Here is a 20,907-nt window from a genome sequence, read left to right as displayed (position 1 = left end):
CTAAGATGACCCGTGATTTTAGTCGTCTCCCCTTGAGTCTTAGCTGGACCTGTGAATATGATGGGATACCTCACTCATGATTAAGTTACATCATATGGCAAAGGTGAAGAGATTTTGCAGTGATAATCAAAGCCCCTTACCAGTGAGTTGAGTTCATCAAAAGGAAGATGAGCCTGGGTGGGCCTGGCCTAATCAGGTTAGCCCTTTGAAAGCTGGCCTAGATCTTCCCTGAAAGGAGAAACTCCTGGGGCTTAAAGAAGTAAGCTACAATGAGTTCTACAGCTGCAGGAAATGAATTTTTGCCAACAACCACTTGGGTTTGGAATCATACCATAAACCTCAGATGAGACTACAGTCCCTAGTGACACCATGAAGGCAGCCTCTGAGCTGAGGACCCAGCTGATCTGTGCCCAGACTCCTGACCCACAGAAACTGTGAGATAATAAATGTATGTTGTTTCAAGCTACTAAGCCTGTGGTAAATTGTCATGCAATTAAATTTTTGACAGAAAATGAGTACATTTCCTTCCCACTTTTCTGAATTTTCCAGATTTTTTGTAATAAATATATTTATTTTATAACAGAAGAAAAAACTTTTTATAAAAAAATAAAACTAGCATAGATAATTTAAGTCAGCCAAGTCATACTCTGCAGAAAAGTGAACTGACATTATTTTTCTTAATGTTGTTAGCAAAGAACTACATTAAAGAGGAGGAAATCTTCTCTTTGTACTTTAATGTTTGGGATCAACTCCAAAGTTACCCAGCTCAAGGACAAAAGCTTCACTCTATGTAATCAAACTGAGTGGGTTCTGAAAACGAATGTGCTGAAAGATAAACCTCTGCATAAATCATTCTTCTCTTACTGTACTAAGCTTCCATGAAACCATCCTGAACAAACAGATTTTAATTTCAGTTTAGACAGCAACACCCAGCAGGTTACTCCACTGATTAATGACGATAAAACAGTAGAAAAGGAAGCCATTCATGAAACAATAATAACAATCAATCAAGCTATGGCTGATAGTATTCAAACACTGTCAAATATTACACTTGACTCTCTAGCACCACTCCATGGAGACAAGCTGAGCTGCCAAACACTTTAACTCTTATAAAGCAGAAACTAACACACCACTGTAAAGCAATTATATTCCAATAAAGATGTTAAAAAAGATTAATATCAAATGTATCAATGCAAACGTTCACAGTATCAAGTAGGCTGATAACTCAAAGACATAACATGGTATTGACTGATCACCTACGATGAGTTGGATTCGCTCTGTTGCATTCTTAGCTTAAATCTTGTTAGAGAAACATACTTTTTCCTCCAACACCAATCTGCCACCTGCATCTGCCACAATGACACATTTAACATGGAGATGGGATAGGGATTCATCACCCTTGCATCTTTCAAGTCCCTGCTGGTGATTTTGTGATTCCTTCCACCATGTGAAATTGTTTTTTTTATTTATTATTTTTTGCATTTTGTATCATGTATTATTTCATTATTCTCTCAATCTGTGTTTACACTGGTCACCTCAAGAGGTCCAGGACCTCCACAATAGCCCCCAATCCCTCAATTCTAACCCTAATTGGCTCTGTGAGAAATGAAGCAATCCCTCCCCCCGACCCCAAACCCAATTTATTTTTTCCATGGCACTACCTGACATACCATATATTTCACTTATTAATTTGTGTTCTTCCTCCAGGACTTTTACTGCATCAAGGCAGAAATTTTTGTTTGTTTTGTTCACTAATAAATGACCACTGCATAGAGTAGGCAATCAGTACAAATTGTTTAATGAGTGAATTAAGTATTTTTTGAAAACCATTAGGAAGAATTCCAGGGGCTTCCACTGGCTTCTTTTTATCATAATAACCTTTTTTCCATGTGTCAGGGTCAACAAAAGGATTTTGTAGTTGCTGAGGGTTTTCATTCTGATCATAAAATCAGGAACAGAGCAAAGTAACAGAGATGAGTCCAGGTTCTACTGATGTAGATTCAGCTCAAAACTCCATTTATTACCTGATCCCCATAAACCCTCACACTGACCGATAGGTCACAGCAGGGTTCTGGACCCTCAGGAACTAGTTGCTCAGAGCAACTGTTGTACTAAACCTGAAAGGTCTAGGCATTTCCCTTTCCCAATGTCCAGTCATCCCAATAGCTGAAGGTTCCTTTGCAGAAGACGCTGGAAGAGATAATACACTTGAAAAAGTGAATTCTTTTTCAAGACTACATAGCCTTTCTTTTAGTACTGAGCATTTATGTTTGGAAATTGGGTAAAAAGGCCAATACTTTCTTATGTGGTAGTTCAAGTTGAACCTCTGATTACTGTACCTAGAGTGTTGGGGATTTAGTTGATGTAGGTATTATTTTACAAATCAAATACTCTCTCGGTGTGCTGTACGTATAGTTCATTTCTAGAATGCCCATGAGTGTTTAGCAAATACGAGATCTCTAGGGAAAGGACCACCCTGATTATCACACTGACTCAGCCTCTCCTTCCTCCCCCAGCTATGCAAACCCTAGCTGCCTCCATGGCTGCTACATGGCTTCTGCCACTCTGGGATTCTAGTATCAAAGTAAAACCAGAGAGCTCATTTCAACTGTGTCTCCTCTCACTGCATTCTAGGTCCAAAAAGAAGAGCCTCTATAGAGATTTTCTTAAAGGCTTGGATGAATTTCTCAATGCATGGCTCTGTGGAAAGGACTCAGGGCCACAGATGGGAGTTATGGGAATGGATTGTACACAGCAAACTCACTCCCATCTCTAAGTCTTAATTTCTTATTCTTTGTATTATACCAGGAATGTCTAGGCTACCTTTGAGCCCAAATTTCGTCACTAAAGTAACTTTAATCACTGCCAGCTGAATATAGAATTGCACATAGGTGCATTCACGAACTGTGAAACATTCTGCTTCATTGAAATCGCGTGCCTCCATCCTTGGCTAACAGTCCTCGGAATTCAGTCCTATGTGTATCAGCCAGTTTTTGGCAACTATAAGTGAATAAAATCTTGCAATTCTTTTAGGTTGTCTTTGCAAAAGCCCCTGGGGCTTGCTCACACTGGTGGGGTCAGAATGGATTTGCAGTGGCATTAACGGTTTGAATGCTGAGCAACCCAGCTCCTCTCACAGGTCTCCACCCAATGCTGGGACCTCTGCTTAGTCTCCTATGTTAGTTGAAGGTGGAATTTCTACATAAGAGACAAGGGAAGGTTATAAAATTGATGTAAGCAACTGGGAGGCTAAATCTTTGAGTGCACATTTCAACTGTCATTTAGCGCTACTTTATTTTTTTTTTATTTTTTATTTTTTATTTTTTTGCGGTATGCGGGCCTCTCACTGTTGTGGCCTCCCCCGTTGCGGAGCACAGGCTCCGGACGCGCAGGCTCCGGACGCGCAGGCTCAGCGGCCATGGCTCACGGGCCCAGCCGCTCCGCGGCATATGGGATCCTCCCAGACCGGGGCACGAACCCGTATCCCCTGCATCGGCAGGCGGACTCTCAACCACTTGCGCCACCAGGGAGGCCCTTAGCGCTACTTTAGAAAGTGACTGGTTTTCAGTGGTGCCTTGAGCTGAGAATGAAAAACTGTGAGTTTGTGATTTTTTGCTACCAAACTGTCCCACACTGTTATTACACTGTCCCACTGTTATTCCCACAGCTTCACCCACACATACACAGTTATTAAATGAACTAATATCCCAGACCTCATAAATCAAAATAGCAATGTTTCATCCTATAGCAGTAAGTCAAAGACTATGTAAGTACAGGGTATATCACACTCTAACTTTGAAGGAGATTCCTAGAGAGCCTCCTCTGATGACTACAAAGTGACAGGTACATTAATTAGTACATATTAAATAGGGCTCTAAAAGAGCACTGAGCATGAATTATACCAAACAGGTCATCACTATAATAAGCAACTCAAAAGTTTCAACTATCTAAATCAAGTCAACTCAAGGAGAAACATATGGCCATATCTGGAAATAATATGATAGTAGAAAAGGTAATATATTTCTTGTATGCATCCAAAATGTGAATCATGGCAAAAGAACTGGCTTGAATTAATTTTTTAAAAAAACAGTGAAAAGGTTTTTTTTTTTGTTTTTTTTTGTTTTTGCTGTATGCGGGCCTCTCACTGCTGTGGCCTCTCCCGTTGCGGAGCACAGGCTCCGGACACATAGGCCCCGCGGCCATGGCTCGCGGGCCCAGCCGCTCCGCGGCATGTGGGATCCTCCGGGATCGGGGCACGAACCCGTGTCCCCTGCATCGGCAGGCGGACTCTCAACCACTGCGCCACCAGGGAGGCCCAGAAAAGGTTTTTATAGATACAGTGTTTTAAGTCACTTATAGTACCGAAGAATACTCCTGCTAGAATAACTTCCTAAAGTATAAATCTGATCATTTCATTGTCCTCCTCAAATTCCTCACTGATCCTCAAAATAGGCCCTACATCTCTTGGAATGGAGATTATACATGAAGAACAGTTAAATAAAATCTGATTTAAACTTTTAAAAAATTCCTCCTCCACTTACCCAGTGCTAGAGAATAGAGTTTTTCAACTGTCTCTACCAGATATCAATGATTCTATAATGATTTAACTAAGGGGAGGAAATATGGCCTCCTATTGCTATTCCCACATCATAGCCTTGGCAAGTCATTTGGCCTCTTTAAGTTCAGTTTCCACATTTGCAAAATGAAGAAATTGAGCAATGTTCTTTCCAGCCCTAAAAGATTGTCAGCTCTCTTTGGCAAAGTCCACTTGCCCATGCTCCGCTCCCACCTAAAATGGGCTCTGTTTCCGTTTGGCTTGATTAATCAAGGTAATCAGCCGAAGATGATAAAACAAAATTGTAAATTTCCAAGTCTAAGTCACATAAGCAAAAAGTAATCTGGTTATTTGGCATTCTCATAATGCTTTATTATGTTTTCAAACAATGTTTGGCCATAAACACAAATTGTACTTAAAAAGACCCAGAGACCCAGAGATGAAAGAAATTGTCATTGACAAAATGGATCCAACAAGTCAAAAGCAGAGAAACTGACATTTTAAATGGGTGCATGAATGATCCCATGAGTGACTGGATGAGCCACACGTATTTTTGGTATGGGTCTCACATAGGCAAGGGATGACACAATTTGGATTGAGCCCTACTTCTTGGGTCCTTGTCCCTTGTCTATTCCACTCATCCTGCCTCACCTGGAGCTGGGATGATGACTCTCCCACCTGACACCAGCGACCACTATTCTGACACTCCCATTCATCCCTCCTTGTTACAATTACATAATTCATCCAACCTTCGCCAAGCATTTGTTAGACATACCAATGTTTCACAAAACTCCCCAAATCAATAAATTATCAAAATCTTTCTCCCTCATCCTCATTGCCTTTCTAGCCTCTGCTCTGTCCCTTGTTCTGCTCCAGTCACACTGGACTCTCTTCCCCCTCACACATGGCGGACGCCTCCGAGTGTCCTCCCCTTCCTCCCTCCTCCTCCCTGGACTACTCCCACCCATCATATATCTCTCCAGCTCCATCTCTGTCTCAACTGCTCCTCTGGCCCTACTTCTCCCCCTCATGGCTCCCCGAACCCGGAGCTTTATCTTGGAATGTGTGCTTTATCCCAAGCTTCAACCTAGTAATCCCCAGACACATTTCCCTCCCCTCATTCAAATTTCAACCGGATTAGAAGTGATACATTGAATAGTGACTGAACCTTCATTTTTGGTAAGGAAGTAACTTGTGGAATTTCAGAATAAAACTTTTACTCTTAAATAGTAATTACTCATTGGGAATGACATCTCTGAAAATCAATAATTAAGTTTTTTGGTGAAAACATAATGGAATCATACTTTATTCAACACACATATTGAGTGCCTAATATTCTAGGGATAAAAAGATGAAAAAGATATATTCTTGAGCTTAAAAAGTACATAGCCTACTAAGAGAGGTAGACATGCAAATAACTGGATTACAATGGCAAAATTGCTGCAATAGACATATGATTTAGGTGGAAGAAAATGCAAAGCAAAGTGCTATCATGGTTTTTACTGGAATATATCAATATTAAAATTGTGTGTTTACTTCTTCGTTTCTCCCTTTAGATTATAGGATGTTGAGCAACCAGACTATGTCTTTGACATCTTTGGTATTTCTAGCATCTAGAAAAATACTATATCTTGCATATAGAAGTCATACAATAAGTGTTGACCTGAATTATTAGTTCCACGTGGGGCAAGGGGAAAATTCATGGACGGATTTGCAGAGAAGGTAACATCTTAGCTGGATCTTGAAAGGTAAGTTAGAATTTCCTATGAAGATAGAGGAATAGAATTGCATTTGAAAAATCATGGGAGATATAAAATAGTAATAACAACAGCTAACATATAATGTACCATGAACTATGCTAAGCCTATGCATTGTCATTATATGAATTGTCATTTTATTGTTATTTCAACTAAATGACGTAGGTACAATTTTTACCAATGAGGAAAGTGAGGATACAGTGGTTAAAAAACATGTCCAAGGTCACCTAGTGGTGAAGCTGGGATTTGAATCTCAGGGACACTCATGATTCTCTGACTCCAAAGCCTAAGAGCTAGGAAATACTACATGCTTTTCCAGAATCGAGCCAGTTCCAGTGTCCCAAGCAACCCAGGACCTATGGTCACCAGTTGTCTCACCACCTCCTGAGAGTGGGCACCAATCTATCCCATCTACTCTCATGAGTCTACCATTTTCATGATACGACTTCTCTATGCCCCACCAGCTCTTTGAGTCTATCTCATCTTTGCTTCTCTCTGCTATTGCTTCTCTCTTTCTACTGCTTTCTGCTTCTCTGTCATGTGCGTCTCCTATTCATGCTCTTCAGGAGAGCATCTCATTGTGTAACAGAAAAGAACAAACATGACTCCATATTGGATCTATTCCTTTAGCTGTAACCTCTGTGCTCTGTTGCCTGTGCTTAGTCACGCTGGCTCTGCACCTTTGTAAAAGAATGTTGCCTCTAGCCTGAAATATACAGCATAGCCCATTTTCAGGGCTCTGACCCTTAAAGGTATAACACTTTTCCATTCATAGAGAGAGAAAAAAATCGCAGAACAGAGAATAGCATTTGCCTTGCTGGAGGTTTATAGAAACACTGTGACCAGACCTACGTGGACAGCTGCAAGAACAAAGGATTCTGGCACCAAGAAGTTTGCAGCAAACAGCCACACTCCCACCTCTTTTATTATAAAAGAAGCCTGAATCCCAACTCAAGTAAGACGGTTCTTTGGGACACTAGTCCACCATCTTCTCAGTCTTTATTTCCGGAATAAAGTCCTAGTCCTTGCCCCAACGACATCGTCGCTCAGTTTATTGGCCTGTTATGCAGTGAGCAGTTCAAGCTTGGACTCGGTAACAATTGTGTTGGAGAACCATCTATAGCCCCCTGTTGTTGGTTTTGGCTGTCCAGCACCAGACTCCTGGGAGCAATCCAATCTCCTTTGGGGGGAAATCTCCTACTGCATGTAGCTGTAGGGATGGAACCCACTTCCCACACAGTAGCCAGTGAGCCAATGCACTCTCTCCCCACCCAGCCCGGTTAGGCCAGGCCAGAAGCAAGCCTGTCCTTGGCCTAAACCAGTCAGAAAAATGTAGGCACAGCTGCAGACCACCCCCGCAAAGGAGCAGCAGCAGAAGCTGCTGAGTGAACACGCTGCTCTTCCTGGATAACTTGCTGTCCTCCACACAGCAGAGCTCTTCAGAGCACCTTGGCTTTTGCCTCTTTTCTAACCCAGGTCCTCTAGGCCCCTATAGATATGTGAGCCATGGACATCCTTCCAGTGAGCATCCTGCTGAGGTTAAATCAGGCAGAATCATTTTCTATTGCGTGCAAACAGGAATTCAAACAGGACTCAGACACCATGTAGTTTTGGCTCTCACATCAGAGCCGCCTTTGGCTAAAGCCCCCATCATAATGCTGAGGCCAGGGTGGCAGGTGTCCTTGAAAAATGCGATGCTTTCCTCTTTGAAAAGAACAAAAGAATAAAGGATGAATTTTAATCTCTATTTTGCCTTACCTTTGCTGCAGTTTGAAAACCCCAAACCTCTGAAGTGTTAAGTAAGTTAACCCATGTCTCTGGAGCTTCCATCAGTGAATGCGATTGTTTAAGAATAGTGGTCCTATTCTTAAATAGGTGACAGTGACCCCTGAGGCCAGGGTGGCAGGGCCACAGAACTGAAAGCATGGCAGCTTCTGTCACAGGAGCCACCTGTAGCCTCTGTGTTCAGGAGGGAGCTGGGAGCTGTCGCTTGGACTCTCATGGACCCTAAGTCAATACTTGGGAGAGATCATGTCAGGTTTATATGCTGAGAGAATCGAGTCAGTGACGAGTCGGAGAGTGAAGATACATGAGAGAGAAGAGACCAGGTTGGAGCAAGAGTCCCGAGGAGTGAGGTGGAGGGATGGGTCTTGGAAAACCAGGGGAGTCTCCTTGCCCTTCTCCCCAGCCTCACTCCTGAGACTGCAGAGGTAGGCGTCTTTGTTCAGTGGAAGGGACTTGAAGGAGTTACTGTAAATAGAATCTATTTCCTCTGTGAGGTAACAGCCAAGGTAACCTGCTGATGGTGAGTAGGGAGTTCGGGGGAGGATTTGAAGAGAGGGATGAAGACTTGGAAAAACCACGGAGGAAAGTGGGTAGAGGGGCCTCCTGGGAACTGGCAAAAGGACCGCTGAGCTGCACTGAGGCAACTGCTTCTATTTGCATTTGCTAATAGCAATTACCCACTTCATAGACGTGTTCTGAACAAGGACCCAGACAAAGGAAAACACAGCTTTCTCTGAAACTTTTTCAATACAAAACCAGGGACTTGGCAAAATCTAGCGAATTTCACAGAACAGAAGACCTTTAACCTAGCTTCTCAATTTTGCAATTTTGCAGCTTCGGGACTTTTCAGAATGACCTCTTTTGCTGGCCCAGAGGGCAAACATTATTGGACCAAAAAAGAAAGTTTGAAACAAGAGAATTTTTTTTCTTAAGGCATCTGGATTCTGTCTGATTCAGTTCTTTTTGAGATTAAGAAATGAGTCCACTTTGTACACAAAAGTATAAAAGAAAATTTAGACCAAAGACTTTTAGGGTCCTTACAGAAATAGTAAGTAGTAGTGTTATTCATGTTGACAAATTATTAAAAATGATCTTTATTATAATTGGTGAAAAACGTAACTACCAAGATGATCCTCATTGAAATTCAAATGCACAGTAAAAAGCTAATATTTAAAGTCTCTGAAAAATAACAGAGCTTGGGTGTGGTTATGTTGGACGATTCTGTACGCTGAATTAAATCTTAAAATGCCCTGCCTGTTGGTTCTGGTAAGCAACTGAACTGATACATAAATTGTAGACTTCACATTGGATTATTGGTTAGATTCATAAAGTAAAAATGTGCTTCTGACATGTCATAAGAAAATGAACAATTACTCTGCATCAGTTGGCACGAACTAAAAGAAGACAGCTTCTGGATAAAATTCAACATGCAATTTTAGCTTTTGTCCCATTTTGAATAAAAATAGTTGGCTGAAAAACTACCTATTTAAATTATTGAAAGCTGGTGATTACAAATAAGCATCCTGGCTGATAATTAGAGGGACAGCAGAAATCATTTAGAGTATGAAGAGCTTGGATAGGGTTCCAAAAGTAGTTTTCCCTTAAACTGAGTGGCACAGACAAAAGCAGTTTGTTCCTCAAAGAATGACTATTCTTAAACTACCGCATTCACTGATGGAAGCTGCACAGACATGGGTTAATTTACTTAACACTTCAGAGGTTTGGGGTTTTCAAACTGCAGCAAAGGTAAGGCAAAATAAAGATTAAAATTCATCCTTTATTCTTTTGTTCTTTTCAAAGAGGAAAGCATCGCATTTTTTAAGGACAGCTCCCAGCACACAGGTTTTTATCTGAGACACTGTAAAGAGGCAAGCCAAATTCTCTTTTTGAAAGATATTCAAAACAGCCACTAGGGGACAGTAAAAACACTGGGTAATGTAGCAAGGCAAGTCCCTGGATCAGAACCTTAAAATGAAAGCTGTTTTGCAGGATTTTAAAAGCATTTGATTGTTTAGCGGGGGTGGGGGAGAGAACAAAGTGTCTCCTTGATTGCATTAATGTAACATTAATGGGAAACAGCAGTCAAAATATCACACAAGCCTGCAAGGATGTTTTACTGGCACACATTTCCACGGCAGTGTGACAACAGTTCGAAGTCTGCCCTGTGCCTCAGGGACAACAGTTGTAGGACAGTGAATCAGCACATATGATGCAATGAGGTCAGTCCCCCAATACCCTCTGATTTAACACTGCTTCCAAAACAGCAAGAGATCAAGGATAACACACCAAAACAGAACTCACTGGCATCAGCCTTATGGAACAATCAGAGGCAGCTGTACTGGTGGATCATTTGCTATCTACGTGTGTTTTTAATGTAAGTGATGTCTTTTTAGATTCCGAAGTCAGAATTATTACTTAAAAAAAAAATTCCTATAGCTCCATTTAGCCCACACTGTTTGTGGGAGGTGAGGAAAAAATGACTCACAAAATTGCTAAAATGCTTGTGAAAATGCAGATAAAATGGTGACAGACACTGAAGCACTCAGTTCTTATTCTTTAAAAATCTTTCCAAAAGGAGAATTGGGCTAGAAGTGGGGAGGGTATGAACAGGAATTAATTCTAAGCATTAGGTAGAATCCTAGATGTTACAGATAAAAAGTATTTTTAAGGTCCTCAGCATAGAATATTTTCCTTTACTTCCAGTCTGTAATTTTTCTCTTAGCCATTTTAAAGTAGAAAAGAAATCTGTATACCGTGATATCTCATGCAAGAGGCTTTTCCCAAATCAGCTTCTGTTCAATTGACCATGGAACTGTGGTTATAAATATAGTTTGCAAAGGTTAAAAGTAACTAAACTATCTTTAGGGATTCTAGGCATGAATGTAATGAATAAGGACAGAACACATTTGATTTCCTCAAGCAGAGCTCAGCCAGCCGGTGTTGGGACTTCCCTGAACAGCACCCTGGCTCCTAGGGGGAAAAAGTTTTAGGCACTTCAAGCTGAGACAATGGGAAATAACCTCATCCTTGTTACTTCAGGGTGAGATGACTAATCCTAACTTGTTGGCAGTAAAAAGGAGTAAGTGTGATAGTTAGGTCTAAGACAGTTTCTCTATTTGTCTAAAACATAGCTGCAATTCATATATTGAACATATTTACTTATATTTTTGTCAGGAAATATGTATTTTTCATATGAATGCAAAGAGAAGCAAATCATTTGGTCTAATGTAAACCATCTTACAATGGTTCTTCTGACTATATTTTATTCTAAACTCCTCTCTATCTATGTGACCTTGGTTTTGCCTTTCCTTTTCCTTCTGCAGAGCAGATTTGCAAGGGAGCAGTAGAATCAGGCATGCCTTAAGTATTTGGCCACTTGGAATCACTGGAGTCATTCTACTTACCCTAAGAGACAGGGTAATCTTTAGTAGTGATTCCTAAGATTACTGAAGAGGCCTTCATAAGCTACACGGGTTCTGAGCACCAAAGGGGTTTTGTATATCAGGTTCTACTGCAGGCAAAGAATATAGCCTACACTATGTAAATTTCAGGGCAGGCTGTAAAGTAAATTAGTCATATGTAAGGGTGAAAGTTCGGATCCTAAAGTGCCTGCAAGTTTGAGACTTGGGGCACCCAGTTAAAATGCAGTGGAATAGATTATAGAGATTCCTCTCTGAAGCTTCTTTAATCTCACCAGGAGAGATATGCAACCCTGTAGTTTCTAACTGTATGTTTCAGATGGCCCCGTGCATCTTATAGTTATGTCTTAAAACGCCAAGTGGCGTCTCACGCACTGCTCAATTGTCCGGACTGTCTTGCACATTTGTAATTCAATGAATGTTGACCCGATGAATGAGATTGCAAAGACAGAAGGTAAGCAAGGGATGGGACTCACCCAACACACTTCCCTGGGCGCTTCGCTTCTAGTGCAATTGAAACCTCCATCCAGAGGCAAGACCCAAAGCTTCCAGAGATGGTCTCCACCTTGTTCACAGGTGCTGGGGCTGCCTCGGGCTATGGCGTCTTGAAGCATGACTTATTCAACCTCTGCACCAATGATAGTCAACCTCCTGGTTCTTGAGCTGCTGCACAATATGAACTGATACTCCTCCACAGGATGTATGGCCTGGGTCATGTCTAGCACGGCATCTCTCATATTGGAGGTACTCTCTACAAGAGGAAGGAAGCAAAGAATGACTACATGGAAAGACAGTGAGCTCTAGTTTCTTGAACATATACAGAATTTTCAAAACCTAATCTGCTGGAGCTAGTGCAGACCACTTGTTGTTCTACTCGGAAGCCCTTCCTGTCTCTTCCATCTTCACACTCAGTAATGCCACTGGAATGGGCCATGTAGCTTCCATGAGGATAGTTTTATAAAGTTGGATGTTTTAGGAAAAAGTTGGACTCTTTGATCTTTTATCTGGTTTGTAGCTATATTTCTACTTATTCTCTCCAGGCTCTGCTTTTCTTCCCAAACCTCCTCCAGGTTATTGTGTTTGTGAAGTTGCTTGCACTTTCATTATTTTTAATATGTACTCTACCCAGGAGCTCATAGCACTCCTGTATTAGGACTGAATGCTGATAGACATAGGGATAATCTGGTATAACTAAAAGAAAAGAAAAATTATTAAACCAGTGCGAAAACAAACACTGAAATAAAATTCTGCCTGTTTTTCACAGTTGGCAGGAAACCCTCAAAATTTAATGGGATCAATTGTTTAACAAAACGGCACAGGAAATGGTCATACGAAATAAGTGCAGGGATGTTTATACACTAAGCTTGATTTTCCCATTTAGTATATAAGGAAAATTCTCTCTTCCCTCTTCCTTGCTCTTTCATTTGTTCATTCGTTCTTTCACGATCACACACGTAAGCAGATAAAACACAGGAGCTTTTCGTCTTTTAAAAACATGAAAAATGAGACAAATGCGAAGGGGTCAAACACCCTGCACACATGGCAAAGTGTGACTGAACTGTCTTCAGTGTACACTAAAATACTGATCATTGTTTTGCCATGGGAAAATGGAATATATTGGCAGAGTCACAATTCTGTTATGTCAACCATGTATATTATAACCTTCAATACACTTTCATATATTTAACTCCATTTCCATAACTCAATATGTCAAAGTATAATGGCTTCCCAACTGAAAGAATCTTTGAGGACCTTGTACATACCCTTTGAGGCTGCAGTGTTTTTTCTTAGCTTTTAGTTAGAGCTGTTTGTAATTAATAGAAACAGACTCACTCACAGCATCTGTGCCAACAACTAGTTAGTTGTTCACCAAATGAATTTTTCTTTCTTCCCAAGCACACTTTTGGGCAACATGTCATAGCCGGCTTCGCCACTGGATGTAGCCCTGCGACTGGGTGTTGGTCAATGTAATATGAATAGAACGAACAGTGTATGAGTAGTAATATATGTGTATTCCAGGGCTCACACACACAATACTCTCTCTTTTCCCCCCTTGCACCCATTGAATGGAGAAGTCTAAGAATAAAGAAAAGGATCTAGAGCCTACACTGCTGCTTGGAGTAAAGCTGCCCAGTAGAGCCAGCCAACCAGGTGAAGGCTGTAATATGTGTGACAAGTAAACTTTATTTTGGATTTCTAATCCATATTTGAAACTTTGGAACTTTAAAGTTCTGTATTAGAGCAGTTGGCCTGTCCCAATGAATACACCAGTCTGAGAGAGTGAATGTTCTTCTATAGATTTTCATCAGCGTGAGCTGAAATGGGATACCAAGCTGCTAGGAACTGGTGTGAATACAGAGACCTACTGTTTTCTCCCTTTTTCTGTCACTCATTCACAAAGCTCCAGACTAACGTAAGATAGCCCTGGCAAAGTTACTGTGAATACTCAATTCAAAAAAACGTTTGGTAAGCAAAGCTATGTGCCAGAAACCAACAGGAAGTCTTCCTTTGGTTAATCACTAGATGGGAGTGGTAAATAGTTCTTAACAAAAAGGGTGGAGGTCCAGAAAATGCACAGCTTAATAAAACAATTAACTAAAGGCTTGGGTAGGGAGAAACAAACCAGGTATGAAGAAATGGGGGAGAAAGGGAGGAGGAAGACGAGAAGAAGGAGGCTCAGGATGGGAGTAGGAAGCAGGGCTTGGAGAGATTCCTTGAGACATGCCAGAGGATTTTCAAAGGGACCTTGAGGTCCTGCTCAGGAATGAGGAGAAAATAGGAACAAGCACCAGCCTTGGATCTGATCCCTTCAGCCTTCTCATCATCACTCCCCATCTTCTTCAATTTTCCCTCATAAATCTTATTTTCTAACCATTTAATTGTCATTTCGTCCCCTTAGCTCTCTTTTAAAATAGATAGTCTATTTCCTGGCTTTGTATAGACAATGTCAATTATAGTCCCCTAAACTGGATACAAGCTGAAAGACTAATCAGGAGAAGTACCTCCCCATGCTTTCCCAAGCCATGCTCCATAGTTACAGGTCAAGGTACACCTCAGGTATCTTGTCAGAATCTTGAGGGGACTGTCACACCAATCAAGCAATAGCAATTTCTGGATCCTTTTCTGCCACAGTGAAGCACAGACCATTGTGCAGAGCCTTGAATTTCTATGCAGTACTTTTGGTAAGACATGAAAAAAAATCTTGCCCTAATTTTTGTGATTCTCTGGAGCTGGCTGCCACCAAACAAGGTTGAGCAACCTATTTCTCTGAAGGGAGCTCCCATTTTCCTGGGAAAATTTAGGCACATTCCTTCCTAGAAAAGAAGGGAGGGACTACGTGAACTTTGGCAGACTTTTAAACCTAACTATCTAAAAAAATGACATTTCACAATGATGACATGGTAGGGTCATGAAAATTTTGATTTGATATTGCCCACTGTCTTCAAACCATTCACAGTGCCTTTGTACATACATCACTTAGTTCTAAGATAATAGAGCTAGTAATAGCCTCACTTGCAGAGCCAGGTAGATTACTTTGTACAAGGCTTCCAAGAGACTACTGTAGGCCTAGAACTAGTGCTTTTGTTCAAAGAATAACTAGAAAGAGGCTGGAATCTTAATGTCATCCCTTTTGAGTCAAATGTGCTTGAGTAGCCTAGGTAACTCTGCCCTCTGGATCTTTATCTCTGAAATGGGAGAAGTACCTGGACCAGGTTCCTTTCCCCTTCACTCTTTTTGCTAGGAATAGAGTAGGATAGTTGCACAGGTGGTTTCAGAAGTCCCACTAGGGGATTATAGACAGAGAAGGAAACTTAGGGAACTTGTGGAGACCACTGTAAGTTAAGGATCGCTCAAGAAAGCTATTGGAACATCATGGAAGGAAGCAGGCTTACTTAACTATAAGGCCATAATAAAAGCATGAGATATGCCCCAGGTCATTAAGTGAAAAAAATGAGGCCTGCATCCTGCTGGTCAAGTCCAGCAAGATAATGATCCTTAGAACCAAGGACAGGAACATAAGGGAAAGGTGACATTCCAAAGTAGGAGATCCTCATGATACTGAAACCTGAGATGATTTAACATATTTTAGTATATGTTACCACCCTTCTGCTGATTTGAATAAGCATCATGACAGTCTTAGTTTGACTTCGTAGGGTCAAACACGCACCCGCATGATGCGAAGGAGGAGCTAGTGATACAAGCCTGATGTCAACTCAAAGAGTGAGGAAGAAGGTGGTCTTTCCCCCCCTCCCCACTTTCCTCTGATTATAAGAACAGAGCCCGCTAGTTCTCGGGACAGAGGCCCCTCGCCTGCCCGCCTGTATTCCTCACAAGCGTCCTATATTAATAAACCTACTTCTTGCCTACCATTTTGCCTCTCGCTGAATTCCTTCTGTGCTGAGACACAAAGATTCTGAACCTCAGTAATCCAGACACCAGGTGAATGATTCTAATGAAAAGACCCTGGGTTCAAGTCCCAATCTGGGTTTTAGCTGGGTTGAGTCCCCGCACGTCGGTTCAAGTTCCAGTCTGAGGTGCACTGTTTCACTTAGACTCTTCTCATTTCATCCCGTGGGGCAAGGCGGGCTCTCTGCTTCCATCCTCACCTTCAGTAGAGAGGGGCCTTTTAGCATAATATTGAGAACTTTCCCGACTTTCCAATCTAAAGGAAACATTCAGTTCTCTATTACAATGCCCTGATTTATTTTTTTCATAGAATTCATCATTACCCGAAATTATCTTTTTTTAAAAAAAGTATTGGTTCACTTGCCAGCCATTTGCACCCCCCATCCATACATATATATTAGAATGTAATCTCCATGTCTGCTTGTTCATCACTATATATCAATAGTATAGTACCTAGCACACAGTAGTCACTTAATAATTAAGTGAATAAATCCAAGATGTGCTGTGAGAAGTGATCAATATTAGCTTTTGTTGGTCTTATGGGTGCTTCCCAAGAATGGGAAAATACAATACAAAGAGAACTTAACTAAGGTAAGTAAAGTAGCACAGTGACATAAAGTCAGGACTGAGGGACAGGGCAGAGGATCAGGGGGAAATGAGGATGAGACTGTGTGAGCCCTGCTGAGAGCAAACTTGGCAGTGACTGGAAGGCAAGCAAAGGGAGCAGCAGAGGAGCATCTCACTTTGCTTTGTACTCGAGGATATTTCTAACAGATATGACTAAGCCTGGGACCATTCTTTTTTTTTTTTTTTTTTTTTTTTTTTGCGGTACGCGGGCCTCTCACTGTTGTGGCCTCTCCCGTTGCAGAGCACAGGCTCCGGACGCGCAGGCCCAGCGGCCATGGCTCACGCACCCAGCCGCTCCGCGGCATGTGGGATCCTCCCGGACCGGGGCACGAACCCGCGTCCCCTGCATTGGCAGGCGGACTCTCAACCACTGCGCCACCAGGGAAGCCCTGGGACCATTCTTATTAGACTTCCTAGCCATTTGGAATGTAGCCTGGGACCATTCTTATTAGACTTTCTAGCCATTTGGAATATAACAAGTTGTTACAATTGTGATACTTATTCCTAGTGGTGTTGTGAGAATTAAAATGGATGGAAGTGTATAAAACCCTCAGTACCCTTATATGGAATAAGTAGAAGCCTCAATTCCTTGGATTTCTCCTCTCCCAGGCATCTTCTGCATCTGCTTTACTTCTTCAAACGTGCACTCATAGCTCCATCTTCTTCTTCTTCTTCTTTTTTTTTTAAATGTCTGTGGTTGTGTTCCAGTAACATGCATTTACAAGAACAGATTTGTCCTGAGGGCCAGAGTTTGCCGACCCCTGATGCAGGTCATTCCATGCCTGAAGCCATCACCATCTCCAGACTCTCCAGCTCAAGCCAAACCCTTTTTTACTATTTGCTTAAGCGGTCGGTCATCATAAATTCCCGATTAAGATCTACCATCTCAAGCTCCCATAGCTCCATCTTCTAAATCATCTCTGTCCCTGCCTCTATCTCTGTCATTTTGTTTCTGTTTCTGAAAAGAACTCCCCACCCCATCACTGGTTGGCCTACCACAATCCAGTTACATAAGTGCTCTTGCTGAGACCACCAATAGCCCCTTGCTGTCACAAACAAGGAGATTGTTTAGACCCTTCCCTACTACCGCTTTGCAGCATTCACAATTCTTAAGCGTTTGCTTCTTGAAACCTCTTTTCTCCCAGCTTTTTTGACGTCACACTCACCAAGCTCCTCTCCCAATGGTTAGGCCACTCCTTCTCACTCCCCATTGCTTGCTTTTCCTCTTCTACCTGATTTTTAAATGTGGAAATTCCTCAACAGTGCAGAAGATCAGCCTTTGACCTTCTTCTCTGTCTTCACTCTTTAAATATTTTTATCCATTCCCATGTTTTAAATCCATCTATATTCCAACTTCCAAACGAATAGCCTCCAAATGCAGATCTCAGCTCCAGGTCTGTGTAGCCAAACGTCCCCTTGACGTGTCCACTTGGATATCCTCCAGACATCACAAACTTAACATGTCCAAAACAGATCTCTTGCCCTCCCCTCACCCCAGTCATAGCCAACACATTCCTCTTCCGGTCTTCTCCATCTTGGCAAATGAGACCTCCATTCACTCAGAAAACAGCAAGTCTCTTCCTCAACCAAGTAATGGCCAATTCACTACTAAGCCCTGCCAATCTTCTCTCCAAATGAAATTTTGACTCTTTTTCTCTTCACCTCTACTTCCTTTATGCTGGTCTTACCTCCAACATCTGTCATCTGAATTTTTTTTCCTTAAAATTTTGTGCATCTTCAATTCATTCTGAGAATTCCTATGATATCCTAGAATGATAATTTTAAAATTAAATTTGATCATATCACTCACCAGCAAATAGAATAAAATTTGTCTTTTCCATGGCCCATTCAAATAATCCAGCCTCTGCCTACTTCTAAAGCTTCATCTCATCTCAGTTTCTCATCCCTTGCCATGCACCAAGTACATGGTATTCGTCCACCCTTTACATTGGCCAAGATGTTTCCTACCCCTGCAACTTTGCACAACCTGTTTCTTCTGGATAGAATGTTTTTCCCATCCCCTTTACCTGCCTCCTCTGAGTAACCGTGCAGATTTCCATTCAAATATTTTCCTGATTCACCAATCTAAACTAGAACTTCCCCCAGTTTTTCCTGAACTCTATTTAGCACATTTGGTAATTATTTAGCTGTACATGTGATTATCTATAATAGTTACCTATAATATAAATTAATATATTTAATATTAATATATATATGTGATTATATATTTATTTATATTTTTATATATGTAAAATTACAAATATGTAATTATATATCTGATATAATTATATATAAATATACACATACATATATATGTATCTGTAATTATATGGCTGTACATGTGATTGTCTCCTCAACTAGACAACAGGGACTATATATGTTTTCCTTGCTATTATATATCCTGCACTTAGCACAGTGCTTGGCACATAATGTGCATACAATAAATATTTATTTCATAAAAGATTATCATTACTTAGTAGTAGTAATAAAAATGTTTATAGTAGGGCTTCCCTGGTGGCGCAGTGGTTGAGAGTCCGCCTGCCGATGCAGGGGACACGGGTTCGTGCCCCGATCCCGGAAGATCCCACATGCCGCGGAGCGGCTGGGCCCGCGAGCCATGGCCGCGGAGCCTGTGTGTCCGGAGCCTGTGCTCCGCAACGGGAGAGGCCACAGCAGTGAGAGGCCCGCGTACAGCAAAAAAAAAAAAAAAAAAAAAAAAAATGTTTATAGTAGTCTAGACCTAAATCCCTTTTTTGAAAGCCTTTGAACCAAAAGTGTCTGGGAATTCAGAAATGTTCTGATTTTTAGAGTAACATGTTGCACATACTACATTATGGAAGAATCCCAGCAGGATCTGGGGTAGAAACTGTAATCAAACACTAATATTTATTTCCACAGCTAAATGTACAAATATTTATAATAAGTAGAACCAGTTAAAACTACGAATAGCCCCCCATCAAGTCAGGTCCAAATTTATCACCAGTGAAGCTATGAAAACAAAGTCTTTGAGTTTTCAGCAGAGTTTGGACTTGTGAATTGCCCATAAAGGATTGAGGAGTTGCCCCATCCCTGCCATGACTTCTGGCTTTCATAAGAGGTGCCACAGAAGAGCTCACTTTACCCATGTGATAAAACACCTGACATTTACTCAGACCAACCCAAAATAAATTCAAACCACTCACAAGGAAATAACTGACTCTCAGTGGACTCCAGTTACATGGACTTTCCACCATGAAATTCACTCTCACTGAACTAACCACCTCCTGGGAGCACTTGAAACTCTCCATTTTGCAACAGATGATTTGGGAGGAAAAAATAATTAAGGAATCTGTCCAAAGCCAGGATCAACGCTGCCTGAGAAGCATTTAACAATAAAAGTTCTGCATATACATATAACCATTCTTTTTTAGATTCTTTTCTCATATAGGCCATTACAGAGTATTCAGTAGAGTTCCCTGTGCTATGCAGTAGGTCCTTACTAGTTATCTATTTTATATATAGTAGTGTGTATATGTCAAACCCAATCTCCCAATTTATCCCTCCCTCCCTTTACCCCCTGGTAACCATAAATTTATTTTCTACATCTGTAACTCTATTTCTGTTTTGTAAATAAGTTCATTTGTTCCCCTTTTTTAGATTCCACATATAAGTGATATCACACGCTATTTGTCTTTCTCTGTCTGACCTACTTCACTCAGTATGATAATCTTCAGGTCCATCCATGTTGCTACAGATGGCGTTATTTCGTTCTTTTTTATGGCCAAGTAATGGCTGTACACCTGAAACTAACACAACATTGTAAATCAACTATACTCCAATAAAAATTTAAAAAAACAAATAAAAAAATGTTTAAATTAAAAAAACAGTAAAAGTCCTGCCTCACCCATCCCTGCCCTTGCCCCCCGCTCATGGCTTATTCACCTTCTATGCTAATAACTTTCCTAAAACTTCCAAGTGTGTTTGTGCTTGCATTATAAATGCTTTCACCTTTAAATTCAACACAATGCTACACGTTATTGATTATTCTTTATAATGACTGTTTTATTTTATTTTATCCATAAAAGAATTAAGTATTTATGGATTTTTTCTGTCAAAACTTAACAATAGGGCTTCCCTGGTGGCGCAGTGGTTGAGAGTCCGCCTGCCGATGCAGGGGACACGAGTTCGTGCCCCGGTCCGGGAAGACCCCACATGCCATGGAGCGGCTGGGCCTGTGAGCCATGGCCGCTGAGCCTGCACGTCCGAAGCCTGTGCTCCGCAACGGGAGAGGCCACAACAGTGAGAGGCCCGTGTACCGCAAAAAACAAATGAACAAAAAAAAACCCAAAAAAACCCCTAAAAAAAACCCGTAACAACA

This window comes from Mesoplodon densirostris, chromosome 17 (genome assembly GCF_025265405.1).
Source record: "Mesoplodon densirostris isolate mMesDen1 chromosome 17, mMesDen1 primary haplotype, whole genome shotgun sequence".
Taxonomy (NCBI): Eukaryota; Metazoa; Chordata; class Mammalia; order Artiodactyla; family Ziphiidae; genus Mesoplodon; species Mesoplodon densirostris.
This window is presented reverse-complemented; position numbering follows the sequence as displayed.